At 34.3% G+C, this 24,852-nt stretch overlaps 1 protein-coding gene across 1 annotated transcript in view; it reads left to right on the top strand.

Annotated features, from left to right (window-relative positions):
- LOC106101085 (myosin-I heavy chain-like) overlaps positions 1–24,852 on the top strand; it is a 76,279-nt gene that overhangs the window by 20,716 nt on the left and 30,711 nt on the right. Inside the window, exon 2 of the mRNA XM_013280190.1 lies at positions 6,088–6,149. The gene's annotated coding sequence lies outside the window, so the exon portion shown is untranslated. The remainder of the gene's footprint in view (positions 1–6,087; positions 6,150–24,852) is intronic.

A 24,852-nucleotide genomic window follows, 5' to 3' on the forward strand; every position in this document is an offset into this window, starting at 1 on the left:
AAAAAAAAAAAAAAAAAAAAAAAAAAAAAAAAAAAAAAAAAAAAAAAAAAAAAAAAAAAAAAAAAAAAAAAGGTAAACAATGGACATCCTGTCAAAAAAAAAACTGTTAGTTTAGATACTATTAGTGGACATTTAAAGGCTCTTTTTGCGGCAGTGATAGGCTTAGATTTCTCAGCTACCAGATTGAAAGTTGCAATTCTAGCGATTAAATGTGATTGTGCAGTTGCGGTCAGTGTGGTCGAAGACAGACTGTAAGAGCGACAACTGCTTATTCGAACTGTTCTATGTCTAAAGGCGGGTTTCCTCGCTACATTTTACCATTAGTATTTTTGGTTCGATAACTTCGTAAAATGCGTTTCCGAACTTAACTTGGGTTTTACACCGTTAAACTTATGTTAATCTTACACTAATCAATCGCTAGGTAATGACAAATTAAATAGAAACTTCAGAAACCTTGCATAAAGATATATTGTGTTTGCGTTGCTGTGAAACAGTTACTTTTAAGAAGTCTATCCTGCAACTATGTTTACTGCCGATCAATAACTAAGACAAACAATAGAGTTTCCACTACACAAAAACTTGCTTTCAAATACGTTATCTCTGTATTTTTCATATAGAATGAAAGTGATGACACGATTTTATTTAAGCGCTTCGACAAGGAACACTTTAGACTAAACTCTCGCACAACTGTTGTGCGATTGTAGATTGTTTCGCAGCAAATTCAACTGTTTAGTGGTACAAAAATTAAATAGTCTGCGCACCTCCATACAAGCTGTTAGTTTAGTCAAAGTTGTGAGCACGCTTTTAAATAATATGAATTAAATATTGTATCAGAAGATATTACATATTTAGCTCATTTTTAGTCTACAAAACATGGTTGATTCTTGAATTTTGTAATACACTGCTAGTTACTTTTCTTTAAATAACCGTAGAAGTGATGGTTCAATAGAAAATGGCCGAATGCAGAGACATTCGCGTGACTGCACGCCATGCAAATACTGAGCGCACCTATCTATGCACTTACATAAATGATGCACGCCATTTCCCTCCTTACGTTAATACTATAAAGGTTATAATAGTGTACACTAGTGACGAGATATGATGTAATTATGTTGCCCACTGTAAGAGTACTCACCTCGTAATTACATAGAATTGTGTTAACATTTACATCTTTTTTTTCTATTGAGCTTAGTTCTATTTAGTTTTTCATTTGGGTGAATGTACTTGTAAAACTTTCCGGAGAAAATACGATTAAGTCTTACTAATATTATAAATACGAAAGTTCTCCTTCCATCTAGGAAGGATGTTTGTTAGAGTTTGTAGCCTAAACGGCTGAACCGATCTTGATGAAATTTGGCATAGATGTAGATTACCGTCTGGAAGAACACATAAGCTACTTAGTTTTTTTTAATTCCACGCGAATGGAATCGCAGGCGAAAGCTAGTCTATCCATGTAACTTTTATCGCTATGAACAAATTTAATAATGAAGTATGAACAGATGAAATTCCAATACCATAATTGGCTATTAACATATTTAGCTTTTAGATATATTTAGTGACAATTTTAATTTTGAAATGTTATTATGTTAAGTGACAAAAATGTTTTACCCCAAACATTTTTAAATTTTAATTATAAATGTGCATTTGCTATGGTAAACAGATTTCGGATTGTAATTTGAACGCAAACGCAGGATATGTTGATCAAAAATCACTTAGTAGAGCAACTAATTTATTGAACCCTGTAATTCGATAACGTTGAGTAAAAGTGTATTTATACCCACGATTCTGAACGAGCGCTGACTCATTAAGCTTGGGGAAGTAGTCATTAAAAACTCTGCAGCAATGAGCAATTTCCGCTGGACAACTCCCAATGGTACCGGAGAAAGTGGATCTGCAGGCCACTGTCTTTTAGCTACATAGACACAGTGCTATGACGATCTAAGTTTGATTATGGTATTACCATGAAGTATCGAACTCTACGAAGAAAGATTTCTATATTTATGTTTGTAACTCAAAAACTACAGGATTGATATCAAAAATTCTATCACCATATAATTATGAAACGTTTAAAGAGCAAATAAAAACCTATGCGTATCCCGGACAAGCAAACTTTTATAAAATCACTAATTTTAGCCCGCATCTCCATGCGCGTGGAATTAAAAAAAATCAAAAGTCGCCTATGTATTCTTACGGACTATCCTTTACATATATGCCCAATACCTTCGAGGTCCATTTAGCAGTTTAGGCTACAAACTCTAACAAACATCCATCTAAACCTTCGCATTAATGATGTTAGTAAGATTTTTTTTTTTATAATTTGAGGTGGCAAACGAGCAAGCGGCCACCTGAATCCACCGAAATGGAAAGCGACTGCTGCCCATAAACATCCGCTATTGTAGATGCGTTGCCTACCCTAATTGACGGTGGAGGAGACGCACATAAAGAGGACATTTCTCCTTTCTATGCATCTCCTTCACCGTCCAATCCATTTTTTCCTCCCATCCTTTCCTCTTAAGAAAAGGGTGGAAAGGAAAAGGGACTAAAATTAGGCCTCCGGCACCACACTCATCAGACGAAACGCGGAGTTGCTTCCACTTCACGCCTGTTTTCATGATGAAGATGTTAAAATTTACATAACGTAGTGTTCTAGCTTTACATGAATCTATACTAATCTGTCCTAATATTATAAAGAGGAAAGATTTGTATTTTATGTATTGCAATAACTCAAAAACTACTGGGCTGATTTTATAAATTACTTTACCGTTAGAAAGGTAATTTATCTGTAAGTAACATAGGATATATTTAATTTTACCCGGAAGAAATCGCGAGCAATAGCTAGTACAAAATAAAATAACGAATGGCCTTTATTAAAACTGCACTGCGATTCCTGACAACTGAAAAGGATGCTTTACAGATCCTTACAAGACTACAAAGAAAGGCTTGATTGAAGCGAAACTTGTACACGACGTGTCTGCGGTCGCTTTTCTTTTTGTAATCATAACTTACGCTACACTTCATATGGACTCTATTTTTCGTTATTGTTACTATTTTCATGTTGTCGGAATAATTTTCTACAAATTATATATGAAGTACAAGTCATAAAGTCTTTTATTGTTAACGTACTTTTATTACATCTAAATAATAATTAAGAGATATTACTTAGATAACTTATTTATAACACGACATATTCTAGAAGTAAATAATGAATTTTGCAAAGTGTTTATTGAACAGCAAAAGAGTCAAATTAAACTTCCTTTTGGTACAAATTTTGAATTTTTACTTTCTTATTTCTTTTAAAATTGTAGAAAGTTGACGGAATGTTAGTTGTAAAACTATAAAGTTGTCATTAACAAAACGCATGGATAAAATATATAAAAGACGAGCAGCGCGCCCATAAAGTGAGGACAGAATATGTTTTCAAACGTAAAATAAAATTTGCATCTTCCAAGTTTATTATGTAGGTTGTTTGGGGAGGTAACTTACGATCATATTCTGCAAGGTCATTGTAAAACAGAAGGCCAGACACCTCCATAGGAGGTTTTTATATTCTTATTACTAGAATTTAATTTAATTTTGTAAAATGAAACATCGAATAAAAACATTTTCATTTTTTAAAATGTTGAACATCAAAGTTAAAAATCCTTTAAAATAAACCTTCACGTCCTCATGGACCCCTTCTAATTACCTAATTAATTTTCTCCCCTACGTTACTGAAATGCGCAATAAGTTGCATTTTCCTTGACATGAGGGAGGCACCCTTTTTACGTACTTACGCGTTAAAGTGTTTATACGAAAACTAAAATACTGAGACAGAATTAAATACAGACTAGATTGTGTTTCTAAAACCAAATTGCTCCCTTAATTTGTGTCCGCAACTATACCTTTACAAACAATTGTTATTTCATTTTTTATAGAGAGAATAAAGGGATAGCATATATTTTATCTGCGGATAACTTTTATGCATATCAATGTATTGTAGATATTAAGTACAAGAGTATGTTGTCATAAAGCTGTCACATGAACAAAGATCAATTGATGTGGTCACTAACATTTTATGGATTTAGTAACTTTCGCCCGCGACTTCGTCTGCGTGGTGTTCAGGTTCGTGGTGGTCAGACTATCTTCTACATCTTTGCTAAATTTCGTCGAGATCCGTTCCGCAGTTTAGGCTACAAACTCTAACAAGCATCCATTTGTCCAACCATCTTAACTTTCGAATTTATTATATTAGATGTTTGGAATTGTACTACGACCAATTGGGGTTGTGCCAAAATTTAGTAATTTACCAATTTGATTAATTTCCGATAATTTCAATATGTAAACTTACGATTTTCTATTTTTCATTATTTCATCTTAATGTGCATGCTATACAACGTAAGTGTTTTGGCGGGAATGTGTAATTAAATATTTTTAAAAGTTTTGAAATAAAGAACAAAAAACTAGTCGCGTGACTACTAAAAAATATAATACAATTCCGAAATAATTTCGCGTTATTAAATACAGCGTCTACATTACTACATTTTTATCTTTAATATTCATAACACAAACACCAGAGTTCAGGAACCTCGTCCGAAAAATAAACCGCGTCGAATGCGTGGTGCCGCGGCCATTTTCCGGTGCGCGCGTCGCAGAGGAACTGTCGCCCACAAAATTATAATTTTTTCGCTTAACAACTGTGTAATGAATTTATAATATGCTCGTTTCTCTCGTGTGGTTACCTGTGACGGTTGGATGTTTGTTAAACTTTCTCTGTGGCTGATTATTGTTTTGTTGTTTTTTTAGAAAAATCCGAATTAATCTCATAAAACTTATTGTCACCCCCTTTGTCCTTGAAAATAATGAAAATGTTATGTTTTAACCAAGCAGCAGAATTTCACGTTAATTATAACTTGAACGCCTTCAATCTCTCGTAAGTCTTGTATTAAAAAACTTTCGTCTGGTGTGTATGAAGATTTTCCTTTCTACTCTACCGTATTTATATATGACGTGATCGATAAGTCTTTACCAATAAAATATCCCATTTCCTGTGTTACGTAAAAATCAACACCGCAGGAAATTGCATTCGAACTTAGACATCTCAAGCACGGATAGGGTAACCACAAACTTATGTAACCAGTAAGTTTCTTCTAAAATAATTTGTATACGTTCTTTTTAAAACATACATATGGGTTATTATGTCAATATGTTAATATCAAATTCTATCAAAAAGCGAGGAAATGATATATGAATTTCAACACATTTGGACATGAAAGCTATCTCTGTTTTATCAAAGGGAATGAAAAGGCATTATCTAGTATTACAACTTCAAGGCCACCCGTGCTATTCTAAAATTAACCCTATAGCATCTGTCCTATGTTTACAATAAACATGGTCTCCATAGCAAACTCCGAGTCAAATTCAATATTTGATATCACCTGCAAGCGCATGGTCGGAGTATTTCCGTCGTATACCACCTCAATTTACTCTCATTTGGATCACCGGATTTAAATCTACGGTTTATGTTTTCTACATATCAATTTTTTCAACGGGTTTCCACTGTCGAAACATTACATAAATAAGTTGCTATTTCTGTTTCATAAAATAAATAATGATGACATTTTGTTTTTATCATGTTTCCGCAATGTACAGCTAAATTAAGTGAATCTGGATAATGTAAGGACTAAACCATCAGTAAATAACAATAATTTATTAAAAAAAACAAAAACCGGCTATACTTTTTGTTTTAATTGAAGCTTCAATTGTTTTTAACATCAGCCAAATAACAGAAACGTTTTTCTTTTCCACTCCCGTTTTGCGTTCCCTGTCGGATTTCCTGCACTAAGCCACGATCCGGGGTAGCAATGCGCCGAACTGAATCCCCCTTTTTACCTCCCTTACCTACACCGGATTGGGCCACTTTTGACTTTCAATGGAATTTCCATTTACATAGTTTTGAAATAAAGCTTTTCATACTTTTTCTTTGTTGTAATTCGTTACAAACCCATTTTTAAAATCGTGTTTTTATTATACTTATTTCATAGTCGTTTACGTAAAGCTCTGTCATCTACGTATCTTGTAAGTTAACTAACTTTTTTTTTTCATTTTCAGATTTTACAAACATGAGGCAACCGTGAAACGAGTTTTAACATCAGAAGGATAATATAAGCAAGGTAAAAGTCTATATTACTTTTTCATGCTATTAAAAATTAACTGATTTCCAAAACACTTCATTGGCATATGAATGGAAGGAAATGCCATATCACTTTTCATCCAAATCAGGAATGTTGTATAGGAAATATTTTAATCAAGGAAATGCATAAAACAAGAAACTAAGTTATCGATCTTGATGAACTTACGTGTAATAAATTATGCCGGCTTTGGCAAAGTTTGCAAACTATATTAAGGTAACTTGGATGGAACAAAGCACTGAGTAAACAAAACAGTAATCCAAGAGACGATATAAATTTTGTACATTCCCTCGCATACAAGTTTTAGACAATATAACAAGGAAAAAAGTGTCACGTAAACAAATGTTCAATATTATTACATGAACTTCGAACAATATCATGAATAATTAATTAAAATCTTATCTTACTTCTTACTAATATAAATGAGAAAGTTTAGATAGATGGATGGATGAATGTTTGTTAGAGTTTGTAGCCTAAACGGCTGAACGGTTTTCGATGAAATTTGACATAGATGTAGAGCATATTCTGGAAGAACACATAGGCTACTAAGTTTTGTTTTTTTTCAATCCCAAGTTAATGGAGTCGCGTGCGAAAGTTAGTCTTAAATAATTATTATAGAATAATATACACAGAAAATATTCAATAAATAGTTATTGTACACCGGGTTCGTTAATGTGTCAGCTAAGTAACATCGAATCTATGATCAGCCACTAACGGCAGCCAGGCATACAAGGGTTCAACAGTCGATATCGGTAGCTTCAAGCACTCCTATTGCTTGAAGCTATCCGTGTATACCAGACCTTAGCTCAAAGGATACCGTGGAGCGGTCTTCGTTTACAATAGACAATGGCCTGATTGTCATTCCGGCTGGAGTCGCCTGCGGAAATGTATGCGTGTCGACTTGTGTTGCACTGTGCCCATTGATAGGGCTGCCAACTGAGATTTTTACTAATAAAAATGTTAATCTTGTTTTAACATTGTAATTAAATTTACACTAACATATACAAGAATAAATGATTAGATTATTACTGAGAACTTGATTTCGTGTATTTCAATATTTATTTATATTTGCTTTTTTCTTTATTTAGAATTCTAGAATTTAGAATATAACATTGCTGTTTAAAACATTTTATACACACAAGCAATTTCATAAACTTTGGAACTCAAGCAAACATTCAAATTTGAGATAGTTTTGTACAATTACAGCGAGGATGTATATCCAATTGCTTATTTATGATACAAATATACAAAACCGCGACAACCCTACACTGTAATGGTGCATGCAAGGGCGCTACGAGTGCACGGGCGCGGCTTGGCACCGAGTGCAGGGCTCGCCGATAGCGCCGCGTAGGAATCATTTCCGTTCTACTGATTCCGACCTTACCTTGAATCACTGTATTTAATAATGAAACTCAGATCCTGCATCAAAGAAAAGGTGAAGAAGTATATTCAATTACCACGGTTTCAAGTCCATTCTTTACATTTTCGTAGTCTATGTTCTGGTCTCAGTTTTTTTTTTACTATGAAACCTTACTAAATAAAATCAAATACAAATACCGTTACAAACACAAATATTTTATTGGTAAAAGTTTTTACAAAATCAAAATGTAAATTTTTTTAGACATATTTTAAATGAAAATGTAAACATAAAGCAATTTTTATGGATTAGGTAGGATTTAAGTTTATTTTTCAATAACGCACGTTTTTTTTAATTTTCAATGACGAATTAATGATATCGCAGGTTATATGAAGTTTAGGTTATAGTGTTGCTTATTTTAAAAAAATCAGAATTAAATTTGACTCAGTGTTGATGTAATTATCCATCAGCGACTTGTCAGTTCAGTAACCCTGCGTTGGGCGCTGGGTGTCGGGTGCTGCAGCCGCCACTTCCGCGCCTCGAGTACCCTGCAACCCACTTTATTGCTTACCTTATTTAACATTGCTATATGTGTAACATTTTAATTTCAATATTTAGTACTTAGTATTATAATACGGCAAAATTACAAATTCAATGTTCGTCGTCATGAATCTACAAGTAAATGACAATAATCAATTTGTTGTAGTTTCTAATAATATCACCCGTTTTTTAAAATGTTTGTATTTAATCATTGTACGTAGGCTCGGTCTAGCTAACCACTCTATCCACTGTAATTTCCTTAAAAATAACAAAAAGAAAAATCCTTACACGATTTCGATCTTCAAATCGAGTCTCCAAAGCCATTACCTACCAATTGGCTTTCAATACGTATCAAGCGTGAAGCGCTCCCATGCAGCACTTGAGCGTTCACGACCTACTTCCCGACACTTGATTACATGAACAGCACAGCGCTGGATATTAATTCAGCAGTTGCTGGATTGCATATTAGTTTGTCTATGGAATCAACGAACACAGACTGCAAAAGTCATTAAACCTCCTTACTAGTAGAGACATGGCAACTATTTTAAATATGAAAATGACGCATATTTTTTATTGTTTTTGTTTACTGAGTATACTAAAGAATCTTAATTTTTCGACAATTTTTTAATCATAATCCATTTATTTTTCTAGAAATTCAGTCATGTTTATATTTATCTAGTTTAGTTTAGTTGACTTGACTATTTTCCGCAGGCGATTCCCATGAATAAAATAATTGGGTTACATCAACAATGCGACCCAATTAGCTAAGCCATGCCCGGGTAAGGAGCGAGCAAGGCGATGACAGAATAATAGCTCCGAGGGCACTCGGGTCCATTTTTATTGTTTACACCGCAACTTAAGTCCGCTCACAAGAGCTTTAAAAATAAAAATATCTCTCTGCTGTATTCCTAACAATGCTTTGTAATAATAAGATTTAACAGAACTTAGGTGATAAGAATAATTACTGCCTCTCAGTCGTATAGTCCTTAAGAAAGAAAGAAAATCTCCCCTAAGAGGATGCTAAAGATAGCATTAAAGGATTCTGAATGCGTCAGTTAATAAGGTCTAAACAATACTTTATCTCTGCTATAGTAAGAGATAAAGCAGTCTGCGGAAAAACATCGCAACCTAATACCTTATTATCGTTTGACGTGTTTGATTTAGAATATATTGAATCCGTGCGTAAAAACGCAGCTAACATGTAAAAAGGTTAGATTTAATATTATTGTTTTCACGAAATGCTTCAAACAAATCGGTTTTGTGGAAAAAAGACTTTAATCACATACTTCTTTTAATTTTCCAGGGATAATCTTTTACTCTAAAGTCTTATAATTGGAGTCTATATTCGTGTAGACGACAAATAAGACTATTTTTCAACAAATGGAACTTTATTCTAGTGCATTATAGGTCAACGGGAATCTAGAGCGGCCGTGCCGCAGTTCAGGTGTGACCCAATTTCAGGATCTAGCAATTTCGCAGCATTGCTCAGTCAGCCGGTACCGGATTTCGTTTCCTGCGCTAGAACGAATGTGTCATATACTATACCAGTAAAATAAACGTTTATTAAGCCACACGTATTTGAATACATACGGAAGATGCATCCATTAATGTAACTATAAGTATAAAATTGTTAAAAAATTAACTTTCCAACATTTAAGTTAAAATAATATAATTTAATAGTCGAGGTACAGAATCTGAGGACCTTATGTTATACTTCTTATCCTATACATGCCATAGATAGTAACGTTAATTATTATACCAAAAATTTCTCTTCTCACAAGATTCTACACAACAAAAGCTTAGCATAACTCGAATTTAACGTCTGAAATAACAAAAGGTAGCCAAAAATCAGCTATTAATAAATAGCATACTATGTTTGATCATCTATACTTCCCCACTAGTATTATAAAGAGGAAATATTTGTATTTTTGTATGTATTGAAATAACTCAAAAAATTCTTTCATCAATAAAAAGCTACGTTATCAGGGAGTAACAGGCTATGTTATTTATTTATTTTTAATTTCACGCGGGAGAAGTTGCGAGCAACAGCTAGTGTATTATAATTAAATAATCTTAGATCAATTATTAACAAGTGCAACCGTTTCATGTCCGTACCATTGACCCTAGAATTGGCATTAAAATTATTAATACACCGTTATCGATGAAAGGGCAATAATTTTAACGTCTGCTACAGTTCTAGGAGTTCTGATACATTTTCAATGTTACATTACTGAACTGCACCTTATCAAACGTTTAGGGTTCTGCACATTTTTAAATTAATATTCCTAATTTTTATTTAATATCTAAATGTATCTAACTTTTTGTCATTACCTTATTTATTCTATTCGTTTAATTGGTGTATTTATCGTCATGCTTAATATTATAAATGCGAAAGTTTAGTCGATGGATCTTTGTTTGAGTTTGTAGCCTAAACGGCTGAAGGGATTTCGATGAAATTTGGTATAGATGTAGAGGATAGTCTGGAAGAACACAAAGGCTACTGACTTTTGTTTTTTTTATTCCACGCGGACGGAGTCGCGGGCGAAAGTAAGTTTATTATAAACTTTTTAAGAATCAAGACGATGAAACCAACTGTTAATTGTATATTTGTATAGAGAAATGTATTCTTTTCGATTTATATAATATTTTACTGCAGTCGTTAATAAATACTTTCAACCTCTAAAACATATTTTTGTTCGAAAATTTAATAATTTTTATACCGAACCCTAAGTTAAATAACATTCCCACTTGCGTACTTTTTTTTTCTAGCTACGACGCTAATAGCAGAGCGAGTAGATTTATCGCCATGAATGTAACATTTAAATAAGCTCTCGAAACCATAAATTGATCATCTCCAAGCAAATTGCTTTACGGTTATTTTTAAACATTTGTAATACGATATTGGTTTAGGTGTGGTCAAATAAAGTTGATTACAGTAGAACCTAGATAAGTTAAAGTCCAAGTTAACACAAAAAAAGTTAAGTTATAGAGGTTTTAAGTTATCAAGGGTCAAGGGTTGTAGAGGTTTTGGGCTCTGATGGGAAGGGATCATATTATTTTTTGAAGTTATAGAGGTTTTTAAGTTACTGAGGTTTGAGTTATCGAGGTTTAAATAACCCTGTGCCTTGCTTCTGTCAAAGTCCAAAAAACATTTGTATAAATGACATCGATAAGTCATCAATCAAATTAAATCAAAAAATATATCTATACTAATATTACAAAGAGGAAAGATTGTATTTTTTATTTTTGTATGTATTGTAATAACTCAAAAACTATTGTACCGATTTCAAAAATTCTTTCACCATTATCCAGCCAGTAACATAGGCTATGTTTTTATTTTCTAATTCCACGTAAAAGAAAACGCGAGCAACAGATAGTTAAAATATAAAGTGCCTGTCATATTACCAAGCGATATGTGTTGTATGAATCAATGTGGGATATAAATGCGTTTATCCTTTGGCAATGAAAGGACGATAATGCGGGACAAGTGTCTGCTAGAAGTGTTTTGTTTACACTAACCCTTCTCTCAAACCCTTCGCTGTCAAATGTCAAGCGTCGGCGAAGTGAACTCGAATGGTGAATTTAAAACTATACAAAAGAACATGAAGGAATCGAATGACGTAACCGTATTCATTTGTTTTAAAATTAACAGATTTTTTCTTATTTAAATATCATTGATAGTCCTGTTCAAATTAAAAAAAAGTTAAAACGAAATAAAACAATACGTTTTAAATGTTACGTTAGTTTAAATATATCTCACTTTAGATTTTGTCTAGATCTCAGTCTTCTGAATTAATAACAAATTAACATTTATTATTTAAAAATCATATACCGAAAGATCGTACAAAAGTACCTAAGAAACTAGTAATGTAAAATTAAAATTTACTACGTTTTAAATATTAGCTAGACGGTTTATAAAGCCACTCCCTGTCTAGCAATTTCGTTATAGTTAATACTAAAATGCCACTAAAGCTAATGAGGTTTCAAGTATGCCTTTATGGAACAGCCTCGTTCATACAACCTAGGTAACATTACCTAGCTGCATCGAGCGAGGAAAATTTGTATACAATTCGTCAAATATTGTAAGTTTTTAGGCTACATAGTCTCTTCCGACATGTAGGATAATTCTTCAAGATTTGTTTTGTTTTTAGGGTAAAGATGGGCAACAATGTCCTTGTCTTGTAAATACTGATAGCAACATACTCGTATATGCCTATAATAAAATATAAACACTTATGAAAATCTAAGCTTCTTGTTTTATTATATCGAAGCCAGAAAACTAACAGCCATACAAATAAACACGGTATGAAGTTAAACTTAAGAATAAGCTGAGTATAAGCAAATATTAGTACAAATTTTGCAATTATACCGCGTTTATTTGTAAAGCTGTATATATTTTACGGGATTTTATTACGGGAAGTTACTAACGTGTTATCAGATTTGTAATATACATTAATCACGCTTTATGATACATGAATGAGTAATCAGAGGATATTCTGTCATCAGAGATGTAATGTCACTTGAAATTAGATGATTTTAAAATCGTATATACAAAGTACTTCAACATTTATCAGAATTGCGACTACTGTTTATTTTTATTATGACACTAGTTTTCGCCTGCGATCCGTCCGCTTGGAATTAAATAAATTGTAAAACATAGCCTATGTTACTCAAAGATAAATTACCGTTCTAACGGTGAAAGAATTTTTAAAATCGCCCCAGTAGTTTTTGAGCCTATTCATTACAATCAAACAGACGAAAGTTTTCCTCTTTATAATATTAGTATAGACAAGGAAAATTAAAATGGTGTTTAATTTAGCTCTTTTGAACTTTAGTACAAGCACCCCCTAGATTTTCACAGCATTTGTATGCCCTTTTCCGTTCCGCTCCAGTGAACACACCCTTAGCTTGTACTGAACCGCATTTCCCTTACATCGTAACTATGGTTGTATCTTTTCGATAAAGGCGAGTGCTCCCTTTCGGCTTTTGTTTTTTGAGTGGTGACTCGTGATGGCTTTCTATACGCCTCAAATCGTGCACAACGAGGAGTTTCCGAAGGCTTAGTCCTAGTGCATTATAACTACGTTGTTAGAGAGAATGCCGGCACATAGACAGAATTAATAAAACTTATTAAAAACCGAAGACTAAAACGAATCTTAAATACATCGATTCAATAAGTATAAATAAGAAACTAAAGATCTGTTGTTAATTAATTCTTGCCAATATTTTTTGCACATATTAGCACTAAACAGTAACGACACGAAGTCAAGAGGTTAAATGCTTTATTCAATCTGCGAACGCTCTCGTTTGTATCCATCCGTTGATTGCATACCAACAAATTACATTATACTTATAAAACAAACCATTTTGAACCCTATCTCAATGCGATTGAGTTTAATACGAAAACAAATCTTTGTAAGTATCCATCTAAGATAGGATACGGTGATGTGGGAAGCTACCTACAACGAGAGATACGTGTATTTTTCTAGGCCACTAGACAATTTTGTGAATTAATATAAATTAGGGTCACGTAATTTGCAAGCGAAAATTTTGTCTATTGGTCAATGTGCGAATAATTTAGTATCTGATATAAATGCTCTAGAATTGAAATATTACAATTAAATCCAGCAGATCTGAACCGCCCTTGTCGTTGTGGAGCGGGCGCACACCTTCGACTAAACCATCGTACAACTGTTGTGCGATTGTCGATTGTTTCGCAGCCAATTTGATTAGTTGCACAACTAAAAATCGATTAGTGTGCGCACCATAAAAGGTCTTAGGAATCAAAAGGAGACTAAACGGTTGTGCGATAATTTAGTTCAAAGTGGGGGCGCGTTCTTAAAATTCGTACAGATTTTTATCGTTGCTATATTCACGTAAATATACTTTACAACGACACCATTGTTATTTAAAGCCTAACAACGGAAGTTTTAGTGGTTTTACAATATAAAATTCAAATGGACAATACAAAAATGTGAATTTGAAACCGGCAGTTAAAAGTTCTACATAACAAAAACCTGCACACCATGCGTCGTTTTGTTGAAAATTTGCGCAGTTGACCGAGTTCACCTCGCAAACTATTATTTATGCTGTCACAATAGTTGAAAATACCTGAAAAATGTGATGCATTTTCTAAAAAAAAGCTTAATTGTCAATTCACACTGAAATGGAGCTTTTTAAATACACTTTTACTCACAAATATTATAAGTTACAACTGTAATAAACTCACTCATATTATTTAATACTAGCTTTCGCCCGCGACTGCTTGTTCTTCCAGACTATCCTCTACGTCTATACCAAATTTCATCGAAATCCGTTCAGCTGTTTAGGCTACAAACTCTAACAAACATCCATCCATCTAAACTTTCGCATTTATAATATTAGTATGATTAGTATGATTGATGCACACAACTATATATCTCACACCCATAACCAAGAGGGGTAAGCTGGTTATCAATACGTAATTTCCTATTATTTGGACCTAATTGTGTTTTTTTTTTAAAAATAATATATTATAACAGACAAGAGGATACATTTAATCCGTGTTATTTTTATGTTTTTTATATTTTTATGTTTGAGTATTTCCCTCGGTTAATTTTTATTATAAAAAATATCTTGCATTTACTGTGTTACCTCCTGACACTTACAAACATGGTTTAAGCACGTGTTTTTTTTAATAAAAATATTAATAGATTTTTCTCATACTACTCTAGGCTTGTGCTAGGATATGGTTCACAATAGTCAAATGGCGAGATTCGAACCCTCAATATCGGTAGTCCGTACCCCAAACCATAAGGCTATTGGCACTTGAATACACAATTATGCGAACAGCACATTGCTTGTATCGAAGTGATTGTTCTCAGTATGGTCTAACGGATACCTTTTTTGCAATAACGTGCCCTATACGTTATACTCGTATTGTATTAGCCTTCCTTTTACACGATGCTACTTGCAAGTGCAAGCTTAATGACGTGCGAAGTCACGTGACGTTTTACATAAACATAGCCACAGTAAGGTGGCACAAAGTCCATCAATATTATAATCAAACTAATAGTGGATTTTTTGTATGTTTTGCCCGCGACTCCGTTAGAGTAGAATAAAAAAGTAATCATATGATTTCTTCCAAACTATACTCTACATCTATGGTAAATTTCATCGAGGTTTGTTCAGTAATTTAGGCTACAAACTGTAACAAACATCCATTAATCTAAACTTTCGCATATATAATTAGTAGGATTAGAATTCATTATCTTACATGGGCATAGGTATACCGATTTAGTAAGGAGTCGATTACAGCAACTATGACTACTAGTAAGTACTAAAAAAATTTAGAAAGATTTTCTACTTGCCTTATATTTGGTTATCACGAAGCTAAATGTCCATATATTAAAGTCTATTTGTGGGCTACCAGTTTTGAACTTACCTCCCGCGGTACGTCCGCTCTGTTCGCAGTAAATCACTGTTATCTAATTGCCTCGTAAAAACACTTGTAGGTGGAAAGAAATTTATCTCTTGTAGGTTCACCATACTTTTTAAAACTTTCCGGATTATAACAAACAAACAATTCGTTCATACAGTACCTATTTAAGAGTCATTTTTAATCTAAAACCTTTTATTTTCAAGCGTATTCTCTTAACACATTAAATGCCACTAATTTGCATTTTAGAGAAAATAGTAGCATAAAATGTATTAAGTCCTTTTAGAGTAAACAGATTCAATAATAAGTTTAAATTTAGACAAGGGTGTGACATCTAAGTCTACTATTCATCGACTCAAATAGGAAACACAAAGAAGACAGTGTATTAATAATTTCATCTGTCGGAAACATTCATTAGTCAAGAAAGACCGACATTAATAATGTGTCCAGCGGAATTCAATAAGAAGCTACATAAATTAATGCTGTATTTGAATTTAAAAATATCTCTGTAATAATTTTGGATGGATGTTTGAAAGCATATAACTGATCTGGATCTGAGTTGGATATTTCCAAACTATAGCGCATAGACTACTCAGTTTTATTATAAACTAGCTGTTCCCGTGCGACTTTATCCGCATAAAATTATGAAAATTTTATTTTATTGTTGACATGTGTCAAATTATCAATTGTAAATTTCAAAATGACATGACGATGACAAACCATGGCAACCTTGCTTCCTTGATGTTGGCAGCAACTTATGGTCTCTTTCCCACATTAGGGTTTTGTTTATTTTTATCCAAAATATTTACCTCCGAAGTTTAATGGCGCGAAAATATACAGCCTTAAGCGTAACGTAAGTGTAGGACTTTCTATTAAAAAATGAATTATTCAAAAATATGCTGTAATTGCTGACATCTTAGGCAACAAAGAAATATGTGTTTACGCTTTATTATAATAGTATAGATTTCATGGCCATGTCGCGACACCTAGGTATATTAAATCGCAAAATATGTAATTTAAATAAAAATGTGTTGCAGTAAAATGTATCATCATAAATCTAATATAAAACTTTTAGCACAGCTTCAGACAATATCGTTATTTTTTATTACATGCTGCTATTGAAAATAACGAGCTCAGGTCATTCTTGTTAGCGAGATCATAGCAATATAGACTACGTTATAACAATAATATAAATAGAAGTTAAAATAGCTTTAAACATATGGTAAAAATCCATTCTCGCTTTCAATTACCTCTAAACAAACTAGGATATTGAAGTAAATTGCATGGTCTTTTGCTTGATTTTAACTTAAACTAACTAACAAAAGAACCAAGGAAATAGATTTTTACAAAATTTTTAGTTGTAATATACAATCCTTAGTTCTGAGCATGACAATAAAGGGCAAAAAATATTAATGCGAACTCCGAGCCCGTTTGCCACATCTTGACTGTGCTTGTAAAACAAAAAACAATCTTAAAAGGAACATCAATTATTATTGTAAATTGTCTCTTAAAAGCTTCCTTATAACGATCTTGTACGGGAAGTTGTTTAAGTATCTATTTATAAAAGAACCTAGAAAAAGGTTGTACAACGTGCGATATAAGAAAACCTATAGATTTATCGCAGTACAGAATGTTTATTGCCATTTAAGACCATACAATGTAAACTAGTATTTCTTGTAGTTTATACTATACTAGCTGTTCCCGTATGGCTTCATCCGCGTGTAATTCTCGAAACTTCATTTTATTTTTTACATTTGTCAATTGCAAATGTCAAAATTCAAATGCACAAATGACAACCATGTCAATCTTGCGTCCTTGATGTTGGCAGCAACTTATGGTCTCTTTCCCACATTAAGGTTTAGGGTTACCCCATAAGTTTAATGGCGTTAATATATATAGTTTAAAGCGTGACGCAAGTGTAGAAATTTTTATGAAAAAAGAGTTATTCCAAAAGTATGCTGTAATTGCTGACATCTTAGGCAACAAAGAAGTGTGCGTTTACGCTTTATTATAATAGTATAGGTGTTTGTACACATGCTTATTTTTATAAGATCGTATAATATACAGCTTATATGCAGACTTAAGGCTGCAGTAGAGGTTATCTAGGACATCGAGCAGAGCCCGAGGCAACGCGATATGGAACTAAAGCCCATATAATCACGTGTGAGAGGCAACTAGGCTAACGTGATCAAACGTGTCAGTAGAACCTTTACAGAAATGTATATGTAATATATTTTAATAAAAAAATGTAATACCTTAACTTGGCTCTTGTAGATAGACAAACGAAAATAAAATGTAGAGATATTTAAAAGTAAAAGCATATAAAAACGCCTTAGTAGTTTTTTTTTTAAATAATTTATACTGTATTTGTGAATACATGTACATTACTAAAATTTATTATATCAATTGATAATGTCACGACATCTTGGTATTACAATAAACAATCTACAAATTGCACTAAAATACAAAGGCCCAAAAGCAACACCTAACAATATCACTGAATCTGTAATCACTAAAGAAATTTAATTGGTACCCCAATTGTGTCAAATATAGCGAATAACATTCTTCATTGCCACATCGTTTGTTTGAGAGGCGCGCCCATACGTGATCTGCAATTCGGACGGCTCTTGTAACGTCACGGACACCGCAATTCAAAGCACGCGCATGCTAATGAGAACTTCCGTACAATTATTACGGACTCTACTATTACCGTTCGTGCTATTTTCAAATTTGACACTGCCCATTCATTTTTAGTAAACCTAATATGGTGCTCAATGAATCGTGGTTAATACGTACAGACTAATTGAGAACCTCTTCCTTTTAGAAGGTGATTAACATTAAATAACAGTCACTTTTTGTTTTTTTTTAAACTTAAATACTAATAAGACATCAATCCAATTTAGAGTTAACGCTTCTAGTTTAAAAAAAGAATGTAATTAGCCTATGTGTTCTTCCAGGCTATGTTCTACATGTATTCAAAATTTAATCGATATAAGTTCAGCCATTTAGGTTTCAAACTCTAACAAACATCCATCTATCAATCCAAATTTTCACTTTTATGATATTAGTAAGATTTGTTCCTTTGTGATCTTAATCTGTGACGTTCTTGATCTTTCTACAAATATATCTATCTGTCTGCTATTCTATCTGTTCAACCTTAGTTAAGGCATAGTCATGTTTTCGCAAATTATATAACGCTGATTCTGTGCTTATAATTAACTATGATTTATTATTATGACAAGCTGTACATTCCTCAGGTCTTCGCGTGCCTGAAACACCTGCCTTGTCTATAATTATTGTATCGCTTTAAGCAATCTGCTCGGGAGAGGGATTGTTTTTTTGCATTCAGATTGTTTATCTAAAAAACGATGAAATGGGTTTTATTATGTGGTCACCATTAAGGATATTAAGTTAATTAAACTGTCTTCAATAAAAGTTATTTGATGACTCATCTTTAAAATCAAACCTACTAAGTTTACATGAGGTACACATGAAGAAATCAATACTCCTCCGCGTAATTTAAAACAAAAAATAAAGCATTTGTTAAAAACCATCTGTACAAAACCAAGAATCTCATTTATAAACCGCGCACAGAAAAACTTCTCACGGTCCTGTCTGTAATAAAATCGAACTTAGTTTTTGGCCAAAAAGCGGTCTGTGGTTCAAAAGATTTCAGTTTAGTAACGATATCACGCAGCGGGCGTTTCTTATCGATACGCAACTGATTGCTTCAAAGAAAACATCAGTCGAAATGCGCTCCCGAAATAGCATCACATGGCCGCCGGCGCGCATTGTTTGCCACATTAGGTAAATGGAATGTCTCCTTAGTGGACAGGATCTACTAGGGATGGGTAACTACTACTAATCTAAACCCTTAACCATACTAACTGGACTATTTTTTTTTTCTTGGGACCACTTCTTACATAAATTTAATTATGATCTAATCTTGTAGTACCACTTCTCTTCATCTTTCTTTTGTTACTCAATTTTTAAATTTCGTTTCAGTTCTTAAATTTGCATCTATGGATAGCAAGTACCCAGTTAGCAAAATAAAATTGGGCATGTTTTTTTTAAGTGTTATAGTACATTAGTTACTGAACCGTAAGTTGATATATTTAGACTTGTAATCAGGCCTTTTTACAGTAACCTACAGACCAGAACGCAATTATGTACTACACTAACATTTGCAGTTGAAGTAAGGGAGTTGACGGTTTCATTATAACCTCTTTGTTGCAGTAAATATATTAAAAAAATAATAGTTAATATTATCGATAAAATTAGTAAACGCACATCACTATGTCGAGGCGCATTCATCTTGCGCGCTCACGTATCCGCGGGCTCCTTCGAGAAAACAACCTGTATAATGTATGGCGTTATTAAACATACTGTATTATTCATTGAGACCCTCTTTAAGATGCTTTCTTTATAGCGTTCTTAACATTAGAATTTTATCAGAACTTTGTCGAGAAAATTTACTTCATAAATGTAATGACTAACGTGAGAGAATATACATACATACGTCGATAACAATCGTATAAAAGTCTTGAAAATTATTATCTGTTCTGAAAATCTGCTTAAAAAATTATCTTACTTATTTAATATTATAAATATGAAAGTTTAGATGGATGGATGGATGTTTGTTAGAGTTTGTAGCCTAAACGGCTGAACGGATTTCGATTAAATTTGGCGTAGACGTAGAGGAGTTTGGAAGAACACATAGGCTACTCACTTTTGTTTATTGTTAATTCCACGCGGACGGAGTCGCGTGCGAAAGCTTACACGTAAACGTGTCATAACATAAATGCATTCAATGTTTATTTTTAATTCGTTCTTCCTTCATGTGCAGACCGAAATAATTGGCTCTTTATAATCTGAACAAAGCTCAGTGCATTGACATAGCAGTTTATTCAGGCTTTATATGTACACCTAGGTACACTGGAATTTATAATGGCAAATTATGTTACATCCTGTAGCATAGTCGCGGATATTGGTACGATTGGTACTAATACTAACAGGAAATATATATAGCTTTGTTAAAAATAAGGAATATACATATAATATGCACGCAATTAATGAGTTGTTTCCAATATTTTCCTTTAATGGTTCTTTTAAACGATATAATACGAATGTATTTGCTATAAATAAAGTTCATTGACGTAAATTATGCAGTGTTTTGTTTCGACACATAAAAGAGCAGAATAGGTAACATTGGATATTGCCTATAAATATACCTAAACACAGAATTTTGTCATAGTTCTTTTAAATAGAATAAAAGAATTGGTAATTATCTACACTAATATTATAAAGAGAAAAGATTTTTATTTTTGTATGTATTGAAATAACTCAAAAACTACGAGGCCGATTTCAAAAATTCTTTCACCATTAAAAAGCTACGTTATCAGTGAGTAACATAGGCTATATGTTTTTTTTTTTAATTTAACGGCTAGTTTTAACTAAACCTATGATAATGTTTACTTCAGATAAATAAGACGTAACAAAGCAGATCCAAATTTATAGGAAGAATATTTAATGTGTAATTGAACTAATGCTGAGGTAAATCACGTTGTTTAAGTAAATGTAAATTGTATTCAAATAAAAACAATTTAAAAATAAGGATTTAATCGCTTATTAGCATAAAATATGTGGGAACTTAAATGATAGCCCCTACCTTAGGTTCTCGATCGAGTGCCATGATTCGACTTCCCGAGGGAACGACGGCCCTTGACGCTTCGCTTCGCTTGGTGCGTGAATGACTGCATTGTTTGAAATCCTTCCGGCTTTCTTGTAGACAGGGGAGCGGTCAGGAGCGACTGCCATCTAAAACTTACCATTTCATGTCACTGATTGCTGGTAATATATTGTAATTAACATTAACAACGATAAATGTTAAGATGTCGATCCAAGATTTAACTTTATGACTTAGGGTCCTCAATTAGTTACTATGCGCGTTCTTCAATTTATTAGACTAAGTGATAAACTACAAGGGACTTAAAGGTCTTGGGACAGGTCCCACTGCTCAGATAGCTTAAAAATGACGTCACTGTCAGATAAGGTAACAAAATCCGATATTTCCATCACATATTTTACACGTTGGATTGTTATCAGACAATTTATAATTCGGTAAGACAGGCCAAAAATGTGGCAGTATGTCGTAATAATCAAAGAAATATTGTTAAGTTCGTATAAGGAACAGATTCTAGAAACTTGATATTTTCCAGTTAGATAAAAATAATAATAAAGCCTCTTTATTTCCATATCTAAGATTTTTATAATTGATTTACATAGTATTTGTTAGTATTGTTAGTAATTGACTTATAAAATGTATGTACAAGTTTTTGCGTTAGTATTGTTAGTTTCTTAGTTTTAGATATGGATCCCGTGTTGGGTAAAGGCCTCCTCCGCCGTTTTCCATGCCCTTCTGTCCCTCCCAAGCATCATCCAGTCGTTTCCTATTTTGTCAGTAATGTCATCAGCCCACCGTTTATTAGGTCTTCCAACGCTTCTTTTTCCTCCTGGTCCCTTCCATTTCGGTAAGAACAGATAAAATCATTCCAGATAAAAATACCACAAACCAAACATTTGAAAAAAACCTCAATTATCTACTGCAAATGAAGCACAAGATGTCTCTACATCCGATATAAAAAATGTACGTACGAACGTAACGTCAAAATGTTATTGAAAAATCGTCCTTATTTCAATGTAATAGTGTACAATATCGTTATTTCTGTTTTATATATGTGATCGTACACGTTCCGGCTATTTCCCTTGATCACTGAAAAACGTAATTACATTTCAAACACAGTAGCGATTGCATTTGTTTCATAATTGCTCTAATTATTGATCGTAAAACATAGATTTTAATTATATCTTCCAATGCCTAGTCAATGTAATGTATATTTTATTGAGCATATAAGTGCTGTATTTAAACTGCTATAAAATTATATGTTACTAGCTTTAGCCCGCGACTCCGTCCGCGTGGAATTAAAAGTAAAACAAAACTAAGTAGCTTATAGCTTCCAGAGTATGCTCTACATCTATGCCCGATTTCATCGAGATCCATTCAGCAGTTTTGGCTACAAACTCAAACAAACATACATCTATCCGTCCATAAATAAATAAATAATCCATGCATATGCATATCCATGCATCTAAACTGTCGCATTTTTAGTTATTAGTAAGATAATTGCGTACAAGTAGAAGTATCTTATCACTTTCATAAATATAAACATGTTATTAGTTGTAAATAGACTGAGTTTTATATGTCTACACCGGAGGGTATATCCCAGTATCTATAGATACCGATAGAGGGTTTCAAAGTACTACACCCCGGGTAGTAGAAACCTTTCGTTTTAACGGAACGTGCGAAATACGCGAAAACTGACAATGGCTTCTTGATATACCAATTACATGCTTTGAGTTCATATTACCTAAGGGGAGTATTCCCTAGTGGCCTTAATACTTCCAGACTTAAGAATTTACTCCATAAACTTTATGTGCAAGATAATCTAAATGACACGTAAAAATAATTTTAACAGTCAAATAGAAATAAGCATTAACTAAATATCTTTTAAATGGAAATTACAAACATTCATTCATTCATTCATCATTCATCATTCATCATTCATCACCAGCTCACTATACATCCCCACCGAGGGGCTCGGAACCTACTCTAATAAGGGGTGACTTTTTTTTTTTTTTTTTAAATGGGGAAATGCGTTACCGCATACCACCGCGCCCTAAGAGGGGAAAGGCGCGGAGGTTATGTTGGGCTCTCTCCCGATAAACGGGAGCCTACCAACTAAAACCCCACTGTCTCCATCGTTTCACCGGGCACCGGGGTTTGGGCACACAAGAAGTATTCATCCACTCCCCGGTGGTGATTGGCGGTTACGCCTCCTCTGATGTTAATCCACTCTTGCGCGGAGAACCACGCGCCCTCTGCTACTCTATCGGAGTGGCGAGCTTCCCCTTATCTCGCCACTCGAGTACGGTCAAGGTGGTAGGGTCCGGGCAAAAGCCCTTCTCCTGCCCCCTCTGCGGCGGCTGCGGTTGGCGTCCCCTCTGGTCACCTCCCTGAGCCTCCCCGCCTCCTCTTTTTGTCTGATGACTATTTCGCAGTACTCCTGGACTGCCCTCCAGACTGCACCCGACTCCGTCATGGCCCTGATCAAGACCGGCAGGGACAGGTCTCCGCCCACTGCGGCCACAAGATCCCGCCTTTGTAGGGTCCACGCCGGACACTCCGCCAGCGTGTGCTGGGCAGTGTCCTCGGGACAACCGTCGCAATGGTGGCACTGCGCGGACGGCTCCCTCCCAATCCGGCGCAGATAACTACCGAAGCAGCCATGCCCCGACAGCACCTGCGCCAGACGGTAGGTTACCGCCCCGTGCGTCCTCTCCATCCAGGCCACCAGCACTGGACAGATCGCCCCGACTGTCCTGGCACCAGCACGCGGCTCGCGGAGGCAGCGCTGCCAGCTGGTCACTGCCGCGTTCCGCCTTTCGGCACGGAAAGACTCTATCTGCGCCCTTAGAGGCGGAGATCCGTCGAGAAGAGTTCTGCGTTCACGCCACTCGTGAACGGCCGCCAGCACTTCCGCTTCTAACACCCACGGCAGCGAACCGGCCAGGGTGCAATAAGGGGTGACTAGGCCATAGTCAACCACGCTGGCCCCCTGCGGGTTGGTTGACTACAATTTTTGATTACAAACGCTTATACTTATTCGGTAATTTCTAATATTTTTACGTAAAACATCTGTCTATCGTGGTCTATATAAATTTTATTGCATAATTTCTCAGTAAATCCCAATGTTGCTCCACCAACTTTTATTAAAGTTATATAAAGAAAAATTGTCGATAAATTGCTTCGCTGCTGCGGGACGCAAACTCACCACCCACGCATTCCCTACTTAGACGGGTTCCAGAAATTTCTTTTGATCGGTATTATCACGAAAGCCTGTCCGCCCACGACGTTTTAGCAGACGGGAGCTTTTTCATTATGTGTATTATTTTATTTACTTGAACATTGTGTACCGGCTTATTATACTAGCTAGTTACGGCGACTTCGTCTGAATTAAAAAATATTTTTATCGGAATCTTCGATGTGGTTATGAAGTTTAAAATAATAATTATATTTTAATCAGTTTGAGAATAAAGGGTATGTATATAAGGGGATGGATCTGTACGTAGTGGTTTAGTATGTATAAATATTTTTCTTACATAACTTAACAAGCCTAATTTGTACCAGACGACCCATTTAAATAATATTCGTTATTGAATTACAATTTCGGTAAAAGGGGAGAGAGTGGGGAGGCCCCTGTTCCAATAAAAATTCGCAAAGGGAGTGAGCGAAAGCTCCCGCGTCTACTGTC

Source organism: Papilio polytes, unplaced genomic scaffold (genome assembly GCF_000836215.1).
Source record: "Papilio polytes unplaced genomic scaffold, Ppol_1.0 DF824024.1, whole genome shotgun sequence".
Lineage (NCBI taxonomy): Eukaryota > Metazoa > Arthropoda > Insecta > Lepidoptera > Papilionidae > Papilio > Papilio polytes.